Source organism: Hipposideros armiger, unplaced genomic scaffold, assembly GCF_001890085.2.
Source record: "Hipposideros armiger isolate ML-2016 unplaced genomic scaffold, ASM189008v1 scaffold_436, whole genome shotgun sequence".
In the NCBI taxonomy this organism is placed as follows: Eukaryota; Metazoa; Chordata; class Mammalia; order Chiroptera; family Hipposideridae; genus Hipposideros; species Hipposideros armiger.
This window is the reverse complement of record NW_017731786.1, coordinates 436,010-443,277: the sequence shown is the minus strand read 5'-3', so window position 1 is coordinate 443,277 and position 7,268 is coordinate 436,010. Positions and strand designations below refer to the sequence as shown.

At 50.4% G+C, this 7,268-nt stretch overlaps 1 protein-coding gene across 2 annotated transcripts in view; it reads right to left on the bottom strand.

Moving 5' to 3' along the window:
• NTRK3 (neurotrophic receptor tyrosine kinase 3) overlaps nucleotides 1-7,268 on the bottom strand; it is a 276,304-nt gene that overhangs the window by 162,464 nt on the left and 106,572 nt on the right. The gene's annotated exons all lie outside the window — the stretch shown is intronic.

Below are 7,268 nucleotides of genomic sequence, written 5' to 3'. Positions count from 1 at the left end.
ACGAGAAAGGAGCAAAGCAAACCTCTGGCACATGGCACCGTATCTGTCAGACTGGCTCCCTGACTTCGTCAAGGAATCCCATGGTCTTCCCAGGACCGACCCCTGTCCTAACACTGCCCAGTCCCTCGCCTTACTATTTTCTTCTGGTATTTGTCACCACTCAGCAACACTTAAACAATTTGTTTGCTTGTGTATTGATCTGTTTCCCCCACCAAAAAGAAGCTCCGCTGCGGTCAGAGACATTGCCTCTTCAGTTCATTGCTGTATCCCCAGTACCTACAACTGTGCCTGCCACATAAACACCTGCTGAATGAATAGGAGGGAGGGAGGAAAGGAGGGAGGGAGGACTTACTCTCCCTAGGGAGTAGGTTGTTAGTTATTTTCAGGATCTGCTCAAAGCCTATCTTGGAATCAGATTTATTCCTTCATAAATTCAACAGAATCTTTAATAAGCACCCGCTCCACATCTGACTGCGGGCTGAGTGCTGTTGATGCAGAGATGGGTGAGACAATCCCCACGCTCCGGGAGCACTCAGCCTGGCGAAGAGGAATGTCTGACGGGGTAAGAGTCGAGTTCAAGGCCTTCTTTCTCCACTAATTTTTCTTGTGACTTAGAGTGAGTTACCTCCGCTCCAGATGGGGTTATATCATCAGGGGGACAATGAAGGGCATGGGCTGAAGTGAAGGGCACCCGATAAATCTGGATGCCTGGGTCACTAGGGGGAACATGATTCTTTTTCTGGAGCAGGAGGGAGATGAATCTGTGGGTGCCCAGAGGGAGGGGCACTTGGGTAACCGCACTAAGACCCAGGATATTTTTGACAACTGGTAAATTCCGAAGTCGTGAAGCATGCATCAGAGGTAATCAGCTTTCAGGAAAAGTGAGGCCTCTGTGAGAAACTGGTGTTTTCTAGACAACAGGGCACCTCAGGTAGAAGGTGCGAGCACCTCTGCGTGATATCCTCCTAGTCTAAAAGTACCTGTGGCTTCTCCCTGCACACGGCACTCTTTCAGGAAAAAAGAAGGGGACCACCCTTTACTGAGCATCTGCTTTCCACACCTAGCTTGGGAGACGGCCAGTATTGCCCCCACACAGGAAAGGGAGCCCATCGTATGTTTAGAGGAGTTAAGTCACATGCCAAAGTCCCTTGGCTGGTGTAGGACACAAACCAGGGTTTCAACCCTCAGCCTGTCAGACTCCAAATCCCACAAATTGTGTACCCCATATTAGAAATGGGGTCAGGGCGGAGCTGGGGCGTGGGAAAGTGGAGGACAGGGAAGGGTGAGGTGCACACGCCTTGGAGGTGTCTGCCCTGGGTTAAGGTGAGGTGCCTCTGAGGCTGAGACATGAGAGAGAAAAGGTAGACAGGAGAAAATGAGAGAGAAGTGGTAAAACAGGCAGGTAGTGACGTTCGCATCGCAGTTCCCACGCGTTCAACACCATGCCAAGTGCCTTACGTGCATCACCCATCTAACCCTGGCAACGAGGAGGAAGCCAGCGGAAGGGGACGTCTGATGGCTTCCCTAGGGAAAGGTCCCATTGGCTGCCCAGCGTGTGGGGGAACAGGGAGGCCTGAGGAGGTGGAGCAGCGGTTTGCAGTCACGTTGGAGGCTGCCAGGGCTGCTGGAATGACACTGAGGGTCCAGATGCCTGAATAGACGCAAACTGAACCAGATTGACCTGGTCTGTCCCCGCTGTTTACTTGACAGGATGTGGCCATTCATTATTAAGCAGTCGCAAAAAAACAAATTATCCACCTGGGTGGAAAACACGAGGCTGGGCTGCGTCAGGCCACAGGCACGTTACTCAGTCCTGCCTCTGGCCCGAGACTGGCCTGGCTGCATATCCCACCATCTAAGGGGCCCCCAGAAAGGCGGCCAGCGCCAATGCCCCGGGGCTGGCGGGAGGATGAGGTGAGATGTCTGGGACTCTGTCTCAGATGCTGCCAGGCACGGGCACACCAACAGCTGTTTCTGTTTCCTTCCAGCCTTTTCTGCCAGGGCCTGATCCAACAGAAAGGGTGCGCCGTAAGACTAGTGCTTTCCTCCAATCCAGAGTCTTCTGGAAACTGCACAAGAACCCCCAACCCTCTAGACTTCCCTCCTAGAGAGCAAGGCGCACACACAGCAGAAAACACGTGGCGTCTCAGAATACCGGCACCCCGGCCACCCCACTGAGCGAATCCACCATCGTTGGCATATCCTGACGAGAGGGTTCAGACAGTGAGATGGGCCAGGAGCAGAGACAGTCAAGCCCTGGGTCTAAATGATGCCGTCCGTCCTCCCATCAGCTCAGGGCTCTAGCAGAGGAGCCTTCAGCCAGGGCTGCAGGGGACAGTCAAGGTGCTTACAGTAAGGCTTTCCCTCTCCATCGATAACGCAGGCGGCCCCGTGAATAACACAGCAGTGGCTGCGTCAGGGCAAAGCGTACACACCCAGCCCTTGCCCCATAATGGCCGAAGGCCTAATCGCAGGGCCGGGGGCTTCCCACAGATCGACTCAGCCCCACTGGGGCATGTGCACCACACACATGGCTTCACGGCCAAGGTCAAGACTGGGTGTATAGAAAACACTGATTCTCCGCCAGTCATCACTCTGGTTTTCTTCTCCCGTCCACAGAATCGGCGCTGCCAGGGGCGATCCTGGGGCCAGGCCGTGGGGAATGGGGAAAGGATCCAGACCTGGTGTCACAGAGCAAAGCACGTGCAAAGGGCCCAGCGGCCACCACGGGCTTCCTGGAAATAACAATAGTCTGATGGGAGAAAAGGTACCCAAAAGATCTGAGTTGAGCTAGCTGTGTCACCGTGGGCAAAGACAGTGGATTGAATAGTGCCCCCCCCCCAAAATATACCCCAGTTCTCATCCCGAGTACCTATGAATGTGACTCTAATTGGAAATAGGGTCTTTGTAGATATAATCACATTAAGGATTTTGGGATGAGGTTATTCTGGATTTGGGAGGGGTTGCCCTAAATCCAATGACTGGTGTCCTTATAAGAGAAAGGAGAGAGAGATCAAAGACATAGAGACAGGAAAGAGCCATGTCAAGATGGGGACAGGCGCTGCCACAAGCCGAGAGACGCCAGGAGCCATCAGGCTGGAAAAGGCAAGGAGGGGTGTTCCCTGGAGCCTCTGAAGGGACTATGGCCCTGCTGACACCTTGATTTTGGACTTCTGGCCTCCAGAACAGGGAGAGACTCAGTTTCGTCTGTTTTAAGTCACCCCGTTTTTTGGTAATGTGTTAAGACAGCCCTAGGAAACGATCACAGCGAGTCACTTAATTCTCCAAGGCTCTGTTTGAACTTCTGTAAAATGGGATGGTTGTTCTCGACCTTCCTGCTTCACAAAGTTATTATGGGGATTCGTGATAATACGTGCCAGCGTGCTCTGTGAATTAAAAGGGGCTATAAAGAGGCCAGAGAGTCTTATTATAATTACACTATTATTAGCATGATTGTTTAGTGACTTCCCGGAGAGCCGTGGAAAGCGGTCACGGCCAGGATTGGGAGAAAGGAAGTGCCAGGATCAGCTCAAACCCGTTCCCGGTACTGAGTTAATATTTTACCAAGTCGATTAAATCTGCAAATTATACCAGAAGTAATTATCACTTTGCTTTAAGAAAATGAAATATTTCAATCTATTTTAATCATGTCTGCTCCGTGCGTGCAGGGTATTAAGAGAAGCCTAATGGTCCTTCGGGTGTTTCTGGAGGGTTTCTGTGCTCTGAGTTTATATCCTCCGGTACCTCGTGCCTTTGCCTAAATGATGTCATGGGATTCCGAACCCAAGCTCCCTGCCTTCCTAGTGCATTCTTTAGCTCTGAGACAATCTCTGACTCTTGCTCTGACTTCTAGACAGGCAGTTGCATCCTTCTCGGCAAGGGAAGACACCATCCTGCCGTAACGAGAGGCTGCTGAGAGGACTGTGCAATGCCAACTCAAATTTCCTCAAGCTCGTGCTGCCGAAACAGTGGTGACTCTCCAAAGCAAGTCTTGAAAGATGCTTCCAGTTCTCTCAGGAAGAGGAACATGACCTGCACTGGTGCTCGGCCATGACCACAGCCTTCCTCTCACAAACGTAAATGAGAAAGGAGCAAAGCAAACCTCTGGCACATGGCAAGCATTCAGACATGCGCACGTGTTTGCGTTTTTTTCCTTTGCTTCCAGTCAGGGGAGCCACCATCTTGACAGTGGCTTCTGGAAGGAGACGGTATGCGTGTGGGCTTCATGGCTGAGCTGTATGAGGAAAGAGCAGGTCTGGATGGTGGTAATAATCACAACACTACTTGCCAGGGTCCTCACAGTGGTCCTCACTAATCATGTGATGTTGGGCCAGTTGTTGACCTTGGCCAAGCCTCAAATCCCTCACTTGTGAAACTGGTTGTAAGGATACCTCCCTGGTGGGACTGGTCCAAGGACAAGACAGAACCTCGTATACTGTAGGTGCTCAACACATGCTCTTCTTTCTCCTTCTCTACCACTGGAAAAGGCACAGATACCCAGCCCTTGCGATGGGGCACGCCAACACTCAGTTCTTCCATCAGCGGAGAGGCTGGTTGGGGTAGATAGAGATCCTCAGTGAAGAAATAAAATGTGCTGAGAAGTCGCTGACCGACCTAGTTTGCCCCTCTGTTCTTCAGAAGGTCGCTTGAGACTCTCTTCTGGCTGTCCAAGCGCACAGAGTCCTCTCTCCCTCTGGCCTCTCCTCTAGGGCCAAATTCCTCTTCCTGGAAATACATGACCCATCCCCACACCCCGCCCACAGGCTCCGCTGGGCAGACCCTGGCAGTCTCCATGGCTCGTGGCAGATGGCGCCATGCGGACTAATCAGGAAGTCGGACATGAAAACACTGCCCCCTCTTCCATTTGCCAGGAACTGAGATTGTTTGGATTTTCATCACAGCCCCTGTGAAGTGCCAACACACGGTCCTCCAGCCAAGAGATAAATTTTCCACTCTCAACATTCAATTCTTTCTCAAAAAATAGACCCCTACCAGGGTGATTGCTCCTTAGAGGGGGCTTCTTTATCTTCCAATATAATTTTTTTCTTATTTAACTATATGACAAAACCAAAATACTCCGTGGACGTGGTGGCTCCGACGCTGACTCGCCCTGGAGGGAACATTTTCATTCCTCCATAAGTCACATCTAGCTCACCGGTTATTGATCCCTGGCAAAGATGAATGCAGAATCCCATGATCCTCTGAGAGAAATCTGACATTTTCTTTAAATATATATCCACAGAACAACTGTTTCTAAAACTCCACGAAAACAGATCTCAGGGCAGCACACCATTGATTTCGCATCCAATGATTTTTTTTTTTTTTTAGAAGGCACACTGAAGGTTTTCTCAATAATTCAGCCAACTGAAGGCCTCCGATGTCCCCTGGAGAGGCGCCGTCCCTGGCCTCCCAGAGGTGCAGGGGCAGGCATTCCAGGAGAACTAGATGCAAGTCTCCCCGATTAGCTCCCTTCTGGCAGGGCCCCCGATCAGCCCTAGGGCAACGGAGGGAAGAACTGCAATCATGCACTTTTTAAAAAATTATTATAGAACAGGCCCCAGAATTGGAAACAGGCTGAAAAAAGCTGGGATATAGCTGAGCACAGTGGTCAAGACCTTGAGTCCACATACTGTGACCTTAAACAAGATACTTAACCTTGTTAAGTACCTCAGTGTCCCTGAATGTGAAGTGATAACAATAATTCCTACCTATAGAACCGGTAGAAGCATTAAGTTAAATAACGTTAAATAATTCGATAGATTGCCTGGCACAGAGTGAATCTCGGAAACAGAGTTAGCGTGATCGTAGCAGCCATGTCGCTTTACCTCTGAGGTGTTTTCCATCTACAAAGATAGGCATGAATAAAACCCATCAAGCGGGACAGTCTGACGGTTCGATGTCTGTGACACAGTTTTTCAGTGTTTTTCAGTGTTTTCTAAACAAATCAGTATAGATTTACCTTTTCCCAAGCTCAGGCAGGAGTTTCTATTGGTGCACACCTGAATCACAGCCACATGTGACTAAAGAACCCTGATCAGGGTGCCTACTGGGCCCAGGCCAGAGGGGTAGCCTGGTGGAGGGCCAAAGTCTAAGAAAGAAAAGCAACCTACAGCTGTATTGTCATAAACCCACCAACACTGTCAGCGGGGGTCTCTATACTTCCCATCCATGGAATGGCCTGTTATTTATCTATCGTGTTTTTTTTTTTAGAAATTTTATTGAGGAACAGTGTGTTTTAACAGGACCCATCAACTCCAAGTCAAGTAGCTGTCTTCAATCTAGTTGTGGAGGGCGCAACTCGGTGGCCCATGTGGGGATCGAACCGGCAATCTGGGTGTTATGAGCCTGACTCTAAACACCTGAGCTAACCGGTGGCCCCATGGAACGGCCTGTGTGAGCATCACAGGAGCACTGGGGTCTGTGAGGACGAGCAGGGTATACAAGGCCATCATGGGGTGATGGGCTACGGGAACCTGGGTGTAAATATTCCCCTTCTGACCTCTGGGTCGGCCAAGGGGAGGCTAGGGCTCATCCGTGAGCTCAGGTCTTGCCAGGTGAAGGAAGAGCAAACTGAAAGGCCAACAACAGTATGGGCAGGGATGCGAGGCCATTTCCTCTGGATAAAGATAGGAAAGCAATCTGCACTCAGTGAATTTGGATCTGAGTCACCAAGGAAAAGGGGACTCGTGAGCAGTGTCTCCGGAACCCTGACTCCCTAACTTCATCCAGGCCTCAATTCCTTTTCAATTTATTCCTTGGCTGATTTCCTCAACATAATATGTTGTCCTTTGTGCACAGAGATGACCCCAATGACTCACACATCAACATGAGTGTTTGGTGTTGTTTTTTTTTTCCAGCAGTGGTCACAAATTTTCACTCATCCATCCAACATGTGCAAAATGGCTGGGGGGTAAGGGTGCACTGACCGGCCTCAGAATGCAGCAAGGCTAAGGAGGCCACAGGTGGATCGAAGAAACACATGGTCTTAGCCCCCCCAGGATGCCCCTGCTCAAGCCAAACAGGCTGACAAAAGACCACAAGAGGTGAACAGGACTATGATCTGAAGTCAGAGGCTGGAGTTCAAGTCCCGGCTCTGCCAAACCCCAGCAATCCCAGCAATGTGACCTTGGCTGTGTCCCACGTGACTTTCTGGGGTCTCAGAGCCCTCGCCTTCAAGGGTAGAAGCGTGTTTTATATGGGAAGTATAATAATATCTACCTCCCAGGATGCTTGTGATGATAAATCTAAGGTCATGTAAATAAAAGCAC